The 19,522-nt window shown below is 41.3% G+C and overlaps 1 long non-coding RNA gene across 1 annotated transcript in view; it reads right to left on the reverse strand.

Annotated features, from left to right (window-relative positions):
• LOC114545951 (uncharacterized) overlaps positions 1 to 19,522 on the reverse strand; it is an 83,394-nt gene that overhangs the window by 54,340 nt on the left and 9,532 nt on the right. The window contains exons 3-9 of the long non-coding RNA XR_003690961.1: positions 16,852 to 16,949; positions 9,717 to 9,844; positions 8,651 to 8,811; positions 7,204 to 7,446; positions 5,561 to 5,695; positions 4,339 to 4,440; positions 1,763 to 1,906 (exon numbers count right to left, since the gene is read on the reverse strand). This is a non-coding gene — a long non-coding RNA (uncharacterized LOC114545951). The remainder of the gene's footprint in view (positions 1 to 1,762; positions 1,907 to 4,338; positions 4,441 to 5,560; positions 5,696 to 7,203; positions 7,447 to 8,650; positions 8,812 to 9,716; positions 9,845 to 16,851; positions 16,950 to 19,522) is intronic.

A 19,522-nucleotide genomic window follows, 5' to 3' on the forward strand; every position in this document is an offset into this window, starting at 1 on the left:
AATCAACACAAATACTTTCAATTAATCCCTGAGAGGAGATTAACACCAAACCAATCACCTGATTATCAACCCATTCTTCCAACACCGCCTCTATCGTGAAACTTGATCTTTAAAGCTGATTGACCTTTGACCCCTGACCCAGCCATGCCTTTGAGTCTCTCTTCTCACCTCAGCCAGTAGAGACCCTCGCGTTTGTAGGGTGCACTGTCAAGGACCAGCCTCATGCCCTGCCAATTCCCTCAAGACGCTTCAATACCAAAGCCACAGTGTAGTGTTAAGAAACGAACAAGATCTCTCAAAGGAGAGAGCAATGTTTATTTTTCTCTTCTTCGAGACCAACAGTAACTTTTTTATGATGATATGAGGCGGCACTAGAGGCAGGAAACTATTGATCTTAGCAACTATTGAGTGCTGCATCTTGCGCACATCAAGAGACCGAGAACCTTTTAGAAACAAGCGTTATGATGACAGCATGTACTGGGGTTGCTTTTATGTGTTCCCTCGTCTATCTCCCCTCCCTCTACATTACATGACTTGTCAGTGAACTGTGGTAAGCTTTGTGGGAGTAAGTGGGGATTACTGGGAGGTCTGCATGAAAACACCTTTGACACCTCCCTAGGCCAAGGTTATTCACACACTAAATCTGCACTATTGTAACCTCTGTGAGCGCTGGGCTGCGTGACGGGCATGTGGAGAGGGAGCAAGGGGCAGCACTGATGCTGACACTGGTTGACAGGCAGACAGGGCTGCTCAACGAGCTGGTTCTGCTGCCCCAGGACAGAAGGCCTGGAGCCAGAGAGGAAGGAAGCCATGGAGCCAGTCAGCCTGTTCGCCCTCTCCGTCCCAGCCCCACTTTTGGTCTGTAGGAAATTAAGCCTTGTCTCCATTTCCCCCACCGCTTGCCTGCCTGAGCTCCAGACCTGATCCACACAGGCCCTTGGAGATGTTGGGGAATAAGCTGATGAGCTGCTGCCAGAGGCTATGGGTTACAAGGCTATATGAGCCGCCATAGCTACTTAACCCTTTCTGTTCCCCTGCCAGCAGGGCCACAAGCCCTTACCTGAGGTGATGACCACATAGACCTCAGCACCTGGCAGCCATTCATCATTCCCAGCAGCACTGCTGCCTTTGATACCCTGATATGGCTCTGATGGTGTATGCAAGAGGTACAGGCTCACATACACCACATACATGCAAGCAAAGACCAGGATTGTGGGATAAATGCAATTTGAAAGGATATCAATTTTGCCCTCTGACCCCTGGAACCATAACAGGAGTCTCATGTGGCTGACCCGGGAGAGCGGGACTGTACTGACAGATAGCAAGGTCAAATGAATAACTTACCCATGGAAAATTCAAACACTAATGCTGGTGACCTTTTTATCGTGGGTGAGAAGAGAGATGAAGACAAATGGGGAAAGAAGAAGGGTGAAAATTTGGAGCGGAAACACAAGTTTCAAATCATAGCAGGCAAAAATTTCAAATTAGTTAAACAAAAGGCAGCTGCACAGCCCACCTCTGCACTTATCTGCATTACAGCAGCTGTCTTCATATGTTAACCATTGTATTTTAGGATGCCTATTGTCAGCTGGCCGGGGACTACTGCTGGAAATTAGCCGTAGAGGGGGACTGTCCACGATATTATAAACTAATAAACAACACTTAACTAAACAAATTTTTCAGAAGAAAGGTGAGGTTCAGAATGAAGCTGGAAGAGCAAGACAAAGTCAACTGAGAGCCAGTGTAGAGGAAGAGACTGGACCTGTTCTATGGAGAGCTCCAGAGATCTCACAGATCCTGTCAGCAAACTTGTCAAGTCCCAGTGATATGATGTTCACCAGGTTGAATGCACTGCCGGGTTTGGTCAAAGGAGCACCGTAGCTCATCGCAGATCTGTGTACAGTTCCTGAAAGAAGGGGGCATTGGATATATAATCAAAAGCAAAGAATGCATACTGTATAAACTCAAGTCCACAGGGCATCCATGAAATAATGTATCAAAGTATTTGTTAATCAAAGCGTCCTGTGATGGTCGTGCCCCAGTATGAGCAGATAACTTCTAAAATAACATTAAAATACAATTAGGCTAAGAAATCTCCTGCTTCCTTTTACCTGGCTCAAAAGGCTGGATTCACTAACACAGGCAAGACAAGAAGGAGCCAGGCAAGACCCAGTTGAGTCATGAATACGCATTGTGGAAGTAGTCTACGTGCTAACGCTGCTGCAGTGATGGCAGCTAGCGGATAGTGAGGAGATGTTTGCTGTATGTGACAAAAAATGTTGTAGCCTAAAACGCGTCACATCACTTAGAGCACCTTTAAGACCATTGTATGAAACATGACAGAGCTTCAGAAACATTAAAAAGTTACATATCACTTTAAGTGTAAAATGTTGCAGCAACCACTTTTAATGAACTGAAGGCAGCAACACTGTCAATGTACACTATTAGTAGTGATGTATTTGGAACTAAAATAGCAGATCTTGGTCTTGTTTGGACAGCAACAACCCAAGACCAAATGTGGGTGAACACAGGTTTGTTATACTCTCAGAGATGGGGTCCGTTTGTGATAAAGTGGTATTAATGACGCAGCATGCCACAGAGGTAACGGTAATGTATTAAAAAAGGGAATGTTTATGGATCATGAATTGCTTATCCTGTGTAAAAACCAAAGTATACAAAACTAGGCCATTTGTGAACTGCTTACATTTGAAAAGAGACATATCTGGGCTTGACAGGTGTATCACTCTGCTCGGAGCTCTGTACGGGAGCATCATTAGCACACAAACTGACATCTGGCACTGAGAGGAGAGGGATTGAGGGTGAAATAAAGAGGGAGGAGACGGAGCAGAATCTGTGCCAACTATCACCCTCTGGCTGTTCTCCACCGTTTTAATCACAGTAACAGTGCTCTCACTCTGCAACCCCTTAGAGACCCAGGTACCTTAGCCACACTTGACATTAACCACAAGGCGAATACACCCATGTTTAATACAGACAAGACTCCTTGCCATCTTCCTCAATGTGTTTCTTTCTCTTTCATTACCCTCACCGATTACCATAACAACCAGAGGACACACTGAGCAAAGAGATGATGCAAGATGCATTTTCTATCCCCATTTTCTTTTACTTTCTTCATTTTTTTCTACCTTCACTTTTTTGTGGCAAAGCTTAAGATCTTATCCTCTGTTTATTTTCATTTATTCCGTGAGTGCAGTGCGCTCAGGAAGGTTCTTTCAAAAAGTTACATCACTGATGATAAGACCCATCGCCAACGACCGATCATATTTGGTTGCCTTTGGCTTCTTGTCAAAACAAGTCGAGTCTTTTTGGCAATTCCAGAGCCAATTCTGACAAAATGGACAGGATGAGCCAGGACAGAGATGATGGTATTAAAAAAAGTGGGAGATTTATCTTTAGAAGCAATGTGTATGCTTTCCAATGTGGTGTCACTTTCCCACAGTGACAGAGTGCACTAAAGGTATGGATTGTCCTCTGGTAATGGAGCTACATACATTGACGGGGGAAACGAGACTGAGCAAAAGACCTTGGATAGAAGGCAGCAGAACAAACATAAAGAAGAGCAGATTGGACTAACAACAGTAATAATCGTATTCTGTGGGACTTGGTCATTTGCCAGATCATCATTATCCCTTAACAGCATCACCACTCGTTATGGCGTAGCTCTGTGCAGAAGAATCACACCCAGCATTTCAAATGAGTAATCTAAAGTTTGAAGACAATACATTGCAAGGTAGAATGAGGTATTTGGACTAAAATGATTATAATAAGACAAATTAATAGACATTTTAGTTCCAATCATTATCAGTGTCTCATTGCTGAGGGATGATCCTCTTGAATTGGTCAATCATGATCTTGGAGAAATCGATTATATCACACTCCTTATCCTGCAATCAGACAAATATCAGGTTGTCTCTACTGTGTGATGTTTATGTTAGAACTGCTGAGGTGTTTATTTGGGCAGAGCTGTGCATTTTGTAATATAAGCACCACATTTTGTGCATCCTGAGGGGAGGCCAAAAAATGTATTAGCTGTCACTGTAAAATGTGTTGTAGGCAGACTCTCTGTGGGTCAAAAGCTAAAAATATTTCTAATGATGTCCCCTAAGAGTCTGCTAACTTTGTATTCATTATAAACACAAAGTGTAATTCTCTCTCTTTTCTACAGAGACCTCGATCAAAGTACAAGTTTAAGATTCGTCTGTACTGAGCAAATTAATTATTTTGGCATTTATGTTGTATTTACATGAAACAAAACCTAACTTGACCTAGGTAATATACGACATCTGCAGCAATCTAGTGAACTCTGTGTGAACTCACCTTTAGTTCTCTCTGGTGTTATTTTTTAACGTGTCCTGTGCTGTGCTCTCCTTGCTCTCCGTCTGTAGTGTAGCAAAGTCACCAACCTTCCAGATGTTCCATCTACGCAGGCAGACAGGCACACACACACACACACACACACACACACACACACACACACACACACACACACACACACACACACACACACACACACACACACACACACGTCGAAAAGGTCAATGATAGCATGTTTTCTGCAATACACTTAGGACTGTTACAAGGCCAGCGTTCACAACACAAAACTATTCCTTCACAAGCCATAGCTAATACATTTATGCAGCTATTGTTAAGCCACAAACTCACTGCTATGCTACACTGCACAATAAATGGAAATTCAGCAGGGAACTGAGCTGATCAACCAAGAAGCATGATGGAATAAAACTCAAACAAACATCAACCTCTTCTGTTGTATTGTGCATTACATATTAGCACAAGGAGGTCTCCAGGTACAACAGGCTGAAATTGGCTCCAAAATACATAAAACATTTAGAAAAGACTAACCATTGTACTGTACTATGCTTAATTGGCTATGGCTAGGAAAAAATGCCACTTGATTGTAACTACAACCTAGGTTTGGAGAGTAATGGAACAATCAAGGCGACATCCTAATATTTAATTAACAATACTGTGAATCAGTGTATCTTGTCTAAACCAGCAATTCCTTTACACTTCATAAAGGTCAGACTGGAGTCTATTGACTGAAAGGAAAGCCAGCAAATGTTTAATTGTCATGAGGATTCTGTGAAAAAAACTGACAATATATATTTTCATAAAAGTAGTGTTACATGTGATGTGATAAGAAGGATGAGGGTTCTATAAAGTTAAGGCAGAAAAAACAATTGGACTGTCACTGGCATAGTTGATGTGTTTTTTGTTTTGTTTTGTGTCATTGGACTATGACTGTTTACCGTTCACTCACACTAACTATATACCCACAGTCTAAAAGGTTTAAATGTAAAAAACTAAGACCAGGAAGGAGAGAAAAACAAAGCACAGGGAAAATGTAATTGAACTGCTCACATCTTGCCTGATTCACACGTTGGTCACACACTTCGCACAGTTTTCTTCTTTGGATTAATTGCTTATTCTGTTGGAGGTCTGTTGTAGTGTGAATTATGTCAGGTCATGTTAGCACAACAATGCAGTATGTTAGGATTACGAACTCAGTGGTGAAACACACCTTCCCCAGCATTTAGCTTGTTTTTTAAGGGAGAACAGATCGATCTCGAAGAAGTCCAGGCCATGGAGGATGGTGCTCCCCTCCAGTTTGCTGCAGAGACCCGCTATCCTGTACGTCTGTGCAGCTCAACCAGACCTAAACATGCACATTCGACACATGTAAGAAGGTGCACACATACATACAGACAGAGCTGTGGTGCAAAAATAAATAACACGCCTTCTGTATCTAAAAGAGTCAGCAAGAATACACACATACTTTTGCATGTGTTGTGAAAATAGAAAAACAAATTAGCAGAGTAGAGGGAGCGAGATGGTGCAAAAATAACTAATATCATAACTCATCTTAATGAAGTCACACCCCTACTTCATGCACACAGATACACACAAACACACTCCGACTGATCTGACACATTACATGTGCTTGCGACATTAAGCCAAGCCGCTAATTTAAGACCTCTGTGACAACGTGCTTAGCGAGAGTTGCAACGTAATTAAACAGTGGAGGAGCTAGAACATTGTGAGTAGAGATGGTTATCTATGTGATGTTTAGTCTAAATGGCAGCCATGTTGCTGAATGTGTGTGGGGTGGGGGAGAAGGATGAAAGTGGCGAGAGTTAGCTCTTTGGTGTGAGGAAAAGAGTGGAAGGAGAAAAGGGAGTGGAAGAGTGGTGAAATCAAACATGGAGGAGAAGTATGGAGAGGGAAAGTGTGAGTTGTACAGTGGAAATGGTGGTGGAGATTAAAGGAGAAAAGGTCAGGGGTGGAAACACAAGAGGAGATGTGGGGAAAGTAAAAGACTAATAAAGCCAGAGGAGAGATACGCAAGAAAGTAGGAGCTGGCTTGATGGCCCAGGTATCCTCTTTGGCCCTCTGCTCGGGCCAGGAGCCACCCACACACCCACACACCGGGGGCTCCCATGGCCCTGCTCACTTGTACGACAGCTTTGATTTACGGGATATTTGATCTTTACAGCTTTCCCTCTCCTCCCATCTACTTGTAGTCTGGACCCACAGTCACTGCTTGGTGGTGAGGACCCAGTGAGAGAGAGAGAGAGAGAGAGAGAGAGACACACACACACACACACACACACACACACACACACACACACACACACACACACACACACACACACACACACACACACACACACACACACACACACACACACACACACACACACACACACATATCTGCTTTCACTTAGGCCCTTTACAGTATTGCACTTTGCTGTTCTTATTGTTGTTGGAAGCTGGCCTTCTGGAAGTGGGGCCCTAATGAGGAACCAATAACTCGCAGTAGCTATTAGAGATGTTAATGTAACTCATATATGATTAGCCACTTTATCTTAATTGAGGGAGCTGTATGTGGAGGGTAGAAAGACAGGAAGAGTAGCAGAGAATCAAAGCGAGAAGGAAGGGTTGGGGTGAACGAGATGGATAGAGTGAGGAAAATGTGAAAAAAAGAAGACAAAGAGACAGTGTAGGACAATGCTAATGATTAGAGTATGAGAAGGTGAACATTTGATGAGACTGTATTACTATTAAACGGTCGCAGAATTCTCTCTTTTTCTGTTTTGTGTGTGTGTGTGTGTGTGTGTGTGTGTGTGTGTGTGCCCTTCACAGAGGCACAGTGATGAGGCTGACCTAAATGACTGGGATATTATTGGGAGAGCGAGAGAGGGAGACCTCTGGTGAATACTGATGAAGCTTGGCACAAAGCTGCCTCCTGGCCTCATTAACCTGCCGAAGACTGCCTTTGTTTTCCTCTGCAATGCTCCAAACACTTCCTACATCCTGTCCGAAAGGAGTTTCGGAAGTCACGCCGTGGACAGAGAAAAGGCAGCCTTCAAGAAGCTCAGGGGTGGCAGCATGAGCAGGACCAGCACACTGTGTGTTGGGAAAAGAAAAGAAGAAGAAAAGTTTGTCTAAATGTTGTCACAGGAAAAGGGAGACTTATTAAGAAGAAATTAAGCAGTAAAGTGTGTGAATTAAGTAAAAAAAAAAAAAAAAAAAAACGTGTTTGTAAAGAGTTATTAAATGTGTTGAAAAGTGCCAGATGGACAAAGGGGAAAAGTCAGCTATTTTGTAATACAACACAAAAACATGGATCATACGGTCTCCCACCACACTTGCAACGAGTAAGGAAGAAGGAGGTGGAGGCGAGGAAAGAGAGTGAGGAAGTGGAGCGAAAGGATGAGAACAAGGTAAAGCAAAAGTAGGACGGGAGGTTTGTGCTCTTTCATATCCCTTGGCACAGCACGTCGTTGTTTTGTTAGTCGACGTGTGTGCAGTGTGATGCCCGTGTGCGCGTTTGTACGTGTCTTTGTATGTGTGTGTGTGTGTTAGCGCAGGAGATTTCAATTTCATCTTTAATGGAAACAGCAAATAGGGGAACAAATAAAATGCAAAGGAGAAGAGCAAATCCTCCCTGCAGAGGCCCAGTCAGAATGGATGATGAGGCCGACATGAAGCAAACATTCTGCTGTTCACAAAACAAGGTGGGTATGAGGATAGGGGAGGCAGCGACAGGATACACAGGGGGAAACTGAGGTGAATAGGGAGGAGGAAAAAGCAACCTGGAGGAGGGTGAGGGAAAGAGGAGGAATGATGGGGAGTATCCAGAAACAGGAGGAGGAAATAGAAGAGCAAAAAGGAGAAGGCAGAGAGGGAGTGAGGAGGGATGAAGGGACGGGGGATCAGTCATGGTGTGTCTTCCAGTCAGAGTCGTCCCTTATACTGTGGAAGGGAGTAGCCGTGTAGTCAGAAATCATCAGGAGCAGGAACAGATTAGATACAGGCTATTGGTTCTGATGAGGCCTCGTATAGATCAGTAATGGCTCAGTAGGGACAGAGGGAAAAAGAGTGGGAGAGAAAGAGCAGCAGTAAGGTGGTGGCTTTCAGTACTGGTAGGAGTATAGATTCCTTGTCTGCATAAGGAAATTATTTTATATTGTAAAAGGAAGTTGTTGGTAGGTCCAATTCTACAGAACAAATATCTCTGAAAATGATTTGTGTATTATGTGGAATACACCAGTTAAATACGTTAAATGTGATAGCATTTCACCATATGTGTAAATCTTGATAGTTCCACCTTTGGAAGAAGGAAGAAGGAAGTGGAGGGATGGCGGTGGAGAGAGATGCCTCAGCCTGCTGCTCTGCCATGCAGGGACGTGAGCACCCACCGGGCCAGTCAAGGCTGAGGCCTTGCATCATGTCAGAGGTGCAGATAGACACCCAGCCGAGTCATCTGGTCTGGGGGATGGGACAGATGGACACATACAAACGTGCGAGTGCACACATCGACACACTCACACAGGCTCACCACAGAACATAGAACCATGCTTTATAAAAGATTAGAAACACTTCTGTGTGATTGTGTGTGCCGTGCGCACGCACGCACGCACGCACGCACCCACACCCACACCCACACCCACACAAACACACAGGTACTTTTAATGAAAGTTTTTAGATTCTTTGTTAATTTTTCTTTAATTAATTCAAAGTCACTTTTGCAATGTATAATGTAATGTGTTGAAATGTAATTAATATGTGAGATTAATGTTATATCTGCAGGTTGGGCTGATTTAATATTCTGGCAAAGGACTACAGGATGGAAATAAGTCAATCTTGGCTAACCCATTTTGTTTTAATGTTGATTAATGTGCACTGACCTTGACAAATTAATACAAATGCGAATACAAAAAAGAGACATACACACAGACACAAAAATATACCCATTCATACTGTATATCAAGTAATCATAAGTTCCAACAATGTACAAACACTTTTTAGAGACAACATAGACAGGTGAAAAATTCAGGGAGAAACCAAACCAAACGAGTGGATAAATGGAGGTCTCTGAATCAGTTTAAGAGAATAAAAATGATGTCAGTCACGTGTCTTAGTCTTCACAGTCAGCACATATCAACCCCATTAAACACCTACAGGAGATTATGTGACCATGTGCTCTCAATCACCATCATTAAAACACCAAATGAGGAAATATCTTTTATAAGAATTCTGGTTATCCCTCCTGTCTGTGCAAAGGAGCATTGAAGCTATTCTGGAGGCTTTTGGTGGCCCAATATCTTTCTATGACACTTTATTTAGGTTTTTCCTTTAATTTATCACCACTGTATAGTGAAATAGTGTCTGACCTGTGATCTGGATCTTCTTTTTGAAGAGGAGATGATGAGGCTGCTCTTGAACTTTTATGTTCTCTAGTATGAGGCAGCTGTCAATCAACACCTGCTGGAGCCACATCGACTCCCAGCACATCCTGCTCCTGTGGGGAGACAAGTTTCAGGATTGAAATCATGATATGAATCATGATGGGGATGTTTTTCTAATATATACCGTACCCATGACTTTCACTAATGTCAGTGTTTTCAGTGTTGCCTCACGTCTACAAACATAAATTTCATTATTTCACTTCAGCGGGGTTAAAATGTCCTTCAAAAGCTTGTTCCTGATTAGCATTAAGGGGAAAATATGTCATGTTTATACAACAACTTCTTGGGTGACAGCTTTCTTTTTATCAAAAAGCAAATTAATAATTTCCCTCCCTGCATCCCTGCACAATTACAACCATCAGCAGCACAAAGTATGACAGGCATCTTAATTTGCACTAAGTACAGTAGATAATAGTGATTAAAGGCGCCTAACGGCGAGATGTTCAGAATGTTCATGATGTTAACAGAAAATGAAGTCAACATTCAGTACTATTTAACAAACTGTAACCTACGTAAAGGACCTCATATGCATGTGTGAATACATTTTATTAATCAGTGAGATGCTTGCAGTCTGTTCCACAGGGACTTCATATTTGCCCAGGATAGCAATCTGTTCATGGATGAGAGGAGTCTGAGCTTCTGTCTAAGCCAAATCTCCCTGGAGAGTCTCCAAGAGCTTCAGGCTCTCACCAAGCTCCACCAGTGTCTGGAGGGGTGACTCTCACTTGTTCTGAACTATCATGGAGTGGCTTGCCTGCTTGCATTAGTCAGCTCAGCTTTTGAAAATGTAACATAGCCCAGGCACAGTGACACTCTCCATTTTACTCTTCTGTGATCATTTTAGATATTTCCAGAAAGGGTTATACCAGGTTTTGTTGGAAAATACGAGCTTATGTGGAATATTTTCAGTCGAAACAATCTGCTGCTCAGTGTGTCATCTTCTCATTACAAATGAAAGCGTATCAACTGATTAACATCACAAAAAAAAAAAACACACACACACATATATATATATATATATATATATATATATATATATATATATATATATATATATATGAAGTCAACATTCAGTTATATTCACTCTGCCCCTAGTTTTCAAAAAAGTTAAAATTGGTGATTATCTTGCGGTGTATCATACAACAACGCAGCTGACAGCACCAGTATTGCGTCTTCCTGGTGAACCACATTTGCCTTTTCTGTGTACATGGGTATGGAGCAGAGGATAGAGAAAACAGAGCTGCTTAAAGGAGATATATTATGCTCATTATCAAGTTCTTACATGTATCTGGGGTTTTACTAGAACATGTTTCAATGCTTAAATGTTCAAAAAACATATTTTTCTCATACTGTCTGTCTGAATATACCTGTAGTCACCGTTTTGGCGCCTGTCTCTTTAAGCCCCCATTATAACCTGTGCCAGGTAGGATTTGCTGGAGGGCTGTGTTATAAGACTGCACCAGTTTTTAGCAAGGCGTACCTAATAAACTGTCATATGTAGAGTGTAGAGGCCACCACCCTTTTTAAGTCTTGGCCTAAAATCTAATTAAATCTAGGCTCTTAAAGCATTTTAAGAGTTTACATGCTGTGACCTTTAAGTAGCACAGACAGTCTGGAGCAATGTCAAACAAATGTGTTACTTGTTCAAACATCAGTGTGTACTCTTGTACTTTGTCAAAAAACAACCACCTACTGTACTGTGTGAGAGAGTTTGTTGACAAAATGGAAATTTAAATAACCTAATTTCAAAGGAACCAAGTCATAAAGACAACCACCTGTACTATCCTGCAAACATGTATAATAGCATCAATACCAAAAAAACACAACAAGGAGCAATACAATGCAAACTTCATTTGTGCAATGGAAGAAATCTGATTAGTTTTATTGATGGAAGACTATTATCGACATGGGTGTGAAACCCAAAGTGCTGAGACAGGCTACTGTGTGTACACACGCAGAACAGTGTTGACACTACAGCCATTTACATACCAATGTCTTTGACAAATCCATAAGGCAATAATGCATACTTGCACTGTGGATACATAGTATGCGTATGTGTGCTTAATGTTTGCACAGATTGTGTGACTGGACCTAAATCTATAGATTCCACTGAGGTCACAAGGACAGTGTTGTTTGCTTTAGTCTCCCTGATGCCTCTGTGCCTAACTCATCATTTCTTCTTTGCTTTTCACCACTAACTCTCACTTTCTCTCTTTTCTGAATCATTACACATACTGCATGCTTCAAAGTGTTGGAAAGCTCCCTGATAGCTCACCTACGGAGTCATACAAACATTTTTGTAATGTCCTGAAACTGAAATTCTGAGATCTACAACATCTACTTTCTTTCATTTTGACTGCTCGACTGCTTTCCACGACAAGCTCTGCATATAAACACAGTGTTCTTTTTGATTCAAACTTGAATCAATCTCCACCTTTTTAAACTTGCACTGCAGGTGTTCAACACAGCAGGAAATACTGAATGGACAACATTGGAATTGACATTTCAGAGTTTACTTGCCCATTTTCATTCTGACAAACCATGTTGCAAAATTACTTTACAACCTCAAATCTCTGTTTGCACAAAATAGCTCATATATTATCAATAATACACAGAGTTTAGGTGGTTTGTGATGTACCACTGATGTGCTATGTTTGTAGAACTTATTGTTTATAGGAATTTCAGTCATCATTTTGCATTCTAATGCAGCACACCACAGCCAGGGTTTACATCACACACTTAAGTTTCAAAGCTGCTTTTATTACTTTAATCAAGTAAACATATTTTTCAAAGAGACTAAAAGGTCAACCTAGAGCACGAACCTAACTTTTTTACTTAAATTTTTTGTCTCAAGCTGTGTCCCCTTTTAGGGGTTAGGGTCTCCAAAGCGGCCCACAATGACGTGCCTTCAGAGGACATGAAACTCAGCTAAGCATGCTTGTCCTCCCTATTTTACACCATCTACAAAAATTAACACTGTGCTCCTTTTTAACTTGTAAAGTCGAAATAGTTCAAGTTTTTTTGTCAGAAAGTTTAAGTACTAGTGGTAAAGTGAAACAAGGTCCATGATGAGTGAGTTTACAGTAGGAGCTGTGATATTTTACAAATGATGGACATTTGGCAAATAGTGAATAATGTTAGGGGTGGGAATCAGCAGAAGCCCCACAATAGGATATTATCAAGATACTTATGTCACGGTACAATATTATTGCGATTTTAACCATATTGCGATATTCTGTGATATATTGCAATTCATTACCTTTTTTCCAACTTCAAAACATCGGTTTTGTCTATTAAAAAAGTGTATCTGGTTTGTTCAGCTCACTTAAATTTTCCATCAAGTGGACTGAAAAAGGAATTATCTTTAGTCTTAATATTCTAGTACCAAAAGGTTAAATTGTCATGGGAAATTTCTATAACAAAAGATCGATACTTGGCGTCCGTGTATCGATACAGTATTGCCACGGAAAATATTGCGATACTATCCTGCATCGATTCCCCCCACCCCTAAATAATGGTTATAGTAACATTTGCAGATCCATACATTATTTACACCCTGCAGTTGCTTTTTTATTGATTTAGTATATCTGGTACATCTACCAGTGATTGATGACCATCTGGAAAAAATACACATGGACATGTGATTTTGCAAGTTAATAAGGATCATTCCAACACAATTAACCAGGCTGCAACAAAATATTAGGTGTGTTAAAAGTGTCCTTCAAAAAACAACCTGCATCACTTGGCGACATATGGAGACTTTGAAGAGGGACAGACCTTTTTGGCCTCCCATGACATACTTAAGTCTAGAAATGTGAGCTTTGGAGGATCCAGAATATTCTTTTGTAACATTACCTCTAAAAAAGTGGCAGGAAAAACAAAAAAGGAAGGGGAGAACATGTTATGGCAAGTAACACACACACACACACACACACACACACACACACACACACACACACACACACACACACACACACACACACACACACACACACACACACACACACACACACACACACACACACACACACACCCCTGAAGTTTTGGTTAAAATAGATAGGTGGATGGACAGATGAGAAATGTGAAGAGAGATACAGAGAAAGTGGCATGAAGAAGAGGGTAATGCTCAGGTTTTTAGAAGGGGGGGGGGCCGTAAAGACTTGCGGATCAATTAAAGAAAGGATGAGCTGGCTAGGGTTGCAGAGGTCATGGAGTGAATATTTTGGAGGGAAAGAGGAGGAGAACTGACTGAAGATGAGATCGTCTGGAATTTGGATTGAGCCTAAGGAATTTTTCTGAATACATTTTCAACCTGATTTTAACTTTGCGATTTTATGTGTCTGGTGCATTTTGCTCTGTTAAATTCACTAGATTTAATCAAACCAGCCATGATTCAACCTCAATTGCTATTCAGTCACAGTAGAAAACAGTTATCTGACTTGTGTGTATAAATGTGTATAATGCAAAAACATTCTAAAGGGGATAAGCCCAAAGATACCTGATGCAGAGAAGATGTGGTCAGAAGGGTTGTTAAACCAGAAAAAAAAAACGAGAAGATACTTAAGTAAAAGATAGGCCTAACCTATGTGTTGACTTAATTGACTTTTGAAAAATCAACTGAATTAAAAAGATCATTCACACGCAGCTGTGAAATGGCTGCAGAAAGAATACAAAGAAAACAAAAATATAGAAAGAATGATATGGAAAACGTGAAAAGCAGAGTTAAGAGTCCTCTGGAGAGCGATGAAATGGGAAAAGAGAAACTGCAAAAGGGATTGCAGGGAATGATTTGTCAAATATGTGTTCTACACATTCCAATAATGCTGACTACAGTTAGCCATTATTCAATTTTTCTCTTACTTTTAGTTTTTTTTTGTCTTCTTTTTGTTATCATTTCCAGCCAAACACATGTTGGAAATGGTTGTGTAAAGGCATTGTTATCACAAAACAAACAGCAGTTTGTCTTTTTGGATTCTATTCAAAGGTTTATAAAAGTCATGAACAAATGTTAACATGTCCCCAAGTGATTCTAGGGAATATGGTATGGACAGTTATGAGCTAGGTTTTTAAATACAGACCATCCAGCTCTCTACATGAAAGCTAGTAAAGAGACTTTTTATGATGTGGGTTTGTTTTTGACACCAGGGTGAAATGGAGTTTTTGGATCTGGAGAAAACTGTCTTGATGTGTGGATCACTGTTGTAACAAATACATTTGCAAACTGTATTCAAGCTCCCAATCCTTTACTGCAATGTTACATGAAGACTATATTGATTAAAACCCTGCAGCTTGGATTCAGTGAGCAAATTCATTTTCCAGGTCTTTTATTCAGCACCCAGCCACAAGAACCTAGATCTGCACACTGGTACTCTCTTAAGGAAAAGTTCTTAAAGTGAATAATGTCTTCCAAGTAATTTTCTAACCAGGGAGCCATTTAGAGATAAGCTGAACCAGCTTTTTGCATGTGAGAGAGAACTGGACATGTGGACATAGACAGACAGACACCTACACCCACGGCGATTTCATCTATCACACAGAACCATTGACATTAATATTAACCTCCATGGGATCAATGCGTTCAGCCTTGAGGCAGCAGGACTACTTGAACAAGTCTCTGCTTCTTTTTTTTCTTCTACAAAACAAAAAGTCAAATCCAAACTACGGCTCCTATCTCGGACAACAGCATTGATTTTTGTGACATAAAGACTCATCAGGTTCACTCTTCTCTAAGCCAATATTGTTTTATCAAGACCAGCCTGTCCAGAGCACTGAACACTGAGCTGAGTTAATACGTTGTGATATGTGCTATTGTCTCTTTAATGCAGGTTAAAGTCAAACAACATGCATAAGGCATGACTCACATGTCAACCACGATTTACATCCAACAGCGCTTTCTGTGATCTATGATGCCATCTCACTTTGTGAAGTATTACTGTGTGGGTGAGTGTCTGCATTTGCATGTGTACAAGACATTTTCCAAGTGTTGTGTGCGTGTTTTTGTCTGTGTGTGTTCTAAGCTGTGTGACAAGGACTAATGGTTATTCTCCTATCCTATCATGCTGTATACAAGGTGTTGCCCTGTCTGCTTGGGATTTTCAATGTGACTCAGACCTTGGAACTGCAACAAAGCTGGGACATCACACAGGGAAGATAGATGACTTTGTTCAGCGCAAAAATATGAAATTCTTCCCTTTGTATACGTGTGCTTGTTTGTGTCTGAGAAAGAATAATATTAGTAGAACTCCACCATCTGAAGGAAATGTTAGACCAAGATAAATAAACCCCTCCGCATGCCTTTATTGCATATTGTTATTTTGTATTCCTTATGCAAAACTTCCCTGCTGCGTGGACTATGTGTATGATAATGTGCCAGCATGTCTGGCATCATATCTACAAAACACAACACTGCACATGTTGTGTAAGCATGTCTACGTGTTTGCACCCGCTGTCATGTCTGTCTATACAATTATCTTAAAAATGTGGAACCAAATAGTTTATTATTTTCCTGGACTCAAACTTTTCCTGGAGGAGAGATGATTCAAACTGACGCCTGGGAAGATCTCCACTTCCCTTTTCATCTTCTACTTGTAAATTGTCTCATTAAATCGTTGTGGAAAATAACATCTAATTATCAGTTAAATGAGACTCATTCAACAATTCTATAATTTCCTTTTCAAAAGCAAGGCCATGTGTCAGAGCTAATTAAGCTTCACAGTAAACCTAGGACACCTGGTAGTGTTTACAGTAATTTGCTTATCTTAACTGTTCCAGAATCAATAGAAAGCATGGCTTATTCCTAAATGAACCTTGGTCTGTTGACAGATTTGTCCATCTTAGGTCAAGTTCATCAAGTTGGAAAGGAAACTGCTGCTTTGGAAAATGAGTTCAAATAATAGAAAGGTAGAAGAAGAAATATTTCATGATGGGTTGTCAAATCACTGATAAACATGTCAGTGTTTAAAAACAGAAAATAGTAGAGGTAGGTAGATAAAAAGAGTGATTGTGAAGCATATTGTGTGTTTTTTGAGTATCCCCTGGCCCAGCTGGAGGTGTTAGTTACCGTTGCTCGGGTCTTGGGGGCTCTCTGGTGCAGTGGTGCGAGGATCCTGAAGACATGCAGTCCACTTTCTCTGTGAGGCTCATCCATTGCTGCTGGAGCTTAACACACAGCGAGGGAAAGGACAGAGAGCCAACTCATTAGATACAGCTGCATACTCAGTTGGCTAAACCTCTTACAATCCTCTTGGAGTGGCTGAGAAAAGACAAGTAATCCTTAACGACACTAGGAAAATTTATTATCTGCATTATCCTGATTTTTTTTGGACTGCACTCTAAACAGCTGGTAGAAGCCTTGTTGTTGGCATCCATCTGGGGCACTGCTCTACTATGTCATTCCTCAAAACAGTCAAGACTGTTTAGTGGAGTGTAACCATTATACACAAAAAAAACACAAACAGAACAGCGTTTGCTGTAACGGCTTTGTAGGCAGCAGGGCACGAAGGAATTTCGGAGCTAGATTAAAACTGGTGAGCACACTGTTTGGAAATGGTTCTGCTGGTGAGCCTCTTGGTGGTCCTCAAAGCTCCAACTCTTCTGGAATAATAGCAGGGAAAATTCCCATGATGAAAACCAATAAAACCAGTGTGAATAACGTGCAAACAATGTGCACTGCCTCAGACAACAGAAATGCTAATGCTACAGCTAATGTTATACATCTAGTCTAGAAATGCAGTCATTTCAGTGAGAGCAGGGCTGTAACAAATGTTACAATCACTCTCCTAAAAAGGTTTCTGAGTCGTTTACCTCTGTCTCTCACAACAAAGAAAACAGAAAGCAAGGTGAAGAATACACTGCTCTTCTGCAATATTTAATACAACATCCACTTTGAAAATGAAAAACCTACTGTCTGACATCACTGTATTGTGCTGTTGGTAGCCACCAGTCTACTTTGATACACATAATATACAATGTGTGATGCAATGAGTGTAAAACCTACACACATTAGGCATCTGATGTAGTGAATAGGACATTGTAGGTTAAGTAACTGGACATAATCGTGCTATCCACTGAACAGCAACAATTAACGGATCTGGTGAAAAAGGTCAGACCCACTATAAGAGTGTGTGTACTATATGGGGATGAGGAGAGAACAGGATTTTGGGAAGCACAAAGAACACCCCTCAAAGGCCTCGTTCTTATTCTTCAAACATCCCCTCTTCTCTATTTCTCAGTCCCTCACTCCCTTCCTCCCTGCCTCTCCTTGCAGTTCTGCAGATCAGAGGGGAGCTCATTACATAGGGATATCATGACTCTAACATCTCAAATACAACAAGAGGGCCTCATATCCTCTGTCTCACTCTCTGCTTTGAATTACTGCAGACATGCCTTATCCAGACAGCATCAGGCCAACATACATTCAACACTTTCCCATTCAAATTGTGGGAGTAGAGAGCACATTCCCACCGAGATTCAACATGCTGCTGTCTCTCAACTCTTCCTTTACAAATTTGTCTCGAGACAGTATTTCTCTCTCTTTCTCTTACTTGCCGTCTGCACTGCTGGACCTAATTCCTAAGGGGAGTAATTTAGCTCTCACTCAAAATTCCAGATCCAAGTGCCAATCTCCAGATTTTATGGCTTTCATGGGGATAAGGCACAGCATGCAGAATAAGCCTCTGCAAGGAATTTTGTTGGTGAGGAAAGAGGGTGACTATTCTGAGCCAGTTTAGATCTTTTTTGCAGATTCCCTCTGTCTCTCTCACGCTCTGTCTGTGTACCTAGAAACGCACTGCAAGGCTTTTGACTTTGGCCTCCACAGATCTTGACATTGGCTTGATGTCAGCCTGATCTTAAACCCTTGGGGAGGAGCGCAGTGGCAATCCCTGCCAATGTGCATTAAGTTTTCATTAGGCATGCTCAACCTGCCGCGGCTCCAGCTGCCCCCTGGCAACTCATCCCAAGGCTTCTATTATTGTTTTTGAACTGTAGGCCGACAGCAGCCCATGTACGGAAGCTCAACAGTGTCTATGTGCATGCATGTACTGTATCTATATGTGTTTATGTGTCTGTCATATCTAATAAACTTTCCATTCTAACAGTTAATGACTATCCCTCCCTGATGAACCGTTAAATGAGTGCAGATGAAAAGACAAACATATTCACATGCTTACATTTAAGCACACACGCTTGAACTGACACACATACATGTACTATGCACAGGATTCCCTCTGGTCATAACTATGTGCTGTGAGGAAAGTCAGCATGGCATTTATCTTTCCATTTTATGACCTTTGTGGAGCCTCACACCAGATTCCCCCCAAACAGCCTATGCATCACAGCCTGGACTGTGGCCAGGCTGCTTCACTGCTGCTCTGCTGCCTTTATTTCAAACATAGGCCAGAAAATGCAGATGACAGAATGATGACAGCTAAGCAGCCAGAAAAACACTGGAGAGTGTGGGTGAGTGAGTGACTGAATGAAAGAGGTAATTAAAAAAAAAAGGGGAGACGGGTAAGAGACCACAATAAGAGCAGAGCAAGAATGTAAATACAGGTGGGGAAGACAGAAATATTATGTGAAATAGAGTAATGGAGGCAAAGTGAAACTCTGTCCAAACTGTGTTACTACAGAGCTACAGCTACTCTTGTACTTGTGTCCTCAGCTTGGTCAGACATACAGTTCAATGCACGATGACTTGACCTAAATTCATCAGCTCTGCTTTATCTTTAGCA

This window comes from Perca flavescens, chromosome 19 (assembly GCF_004354835.1).
Source record: "Perca flavescens isolate YP-PL-M2 chromosome 19, PFLA_1.0, whole genome shotgun sequence".
Lineage (NCBI taxonomy): Eukaryota > Metazoa > Chordata > Actinopteri > Perciformes > Percidae > Perca > Perca flavescens.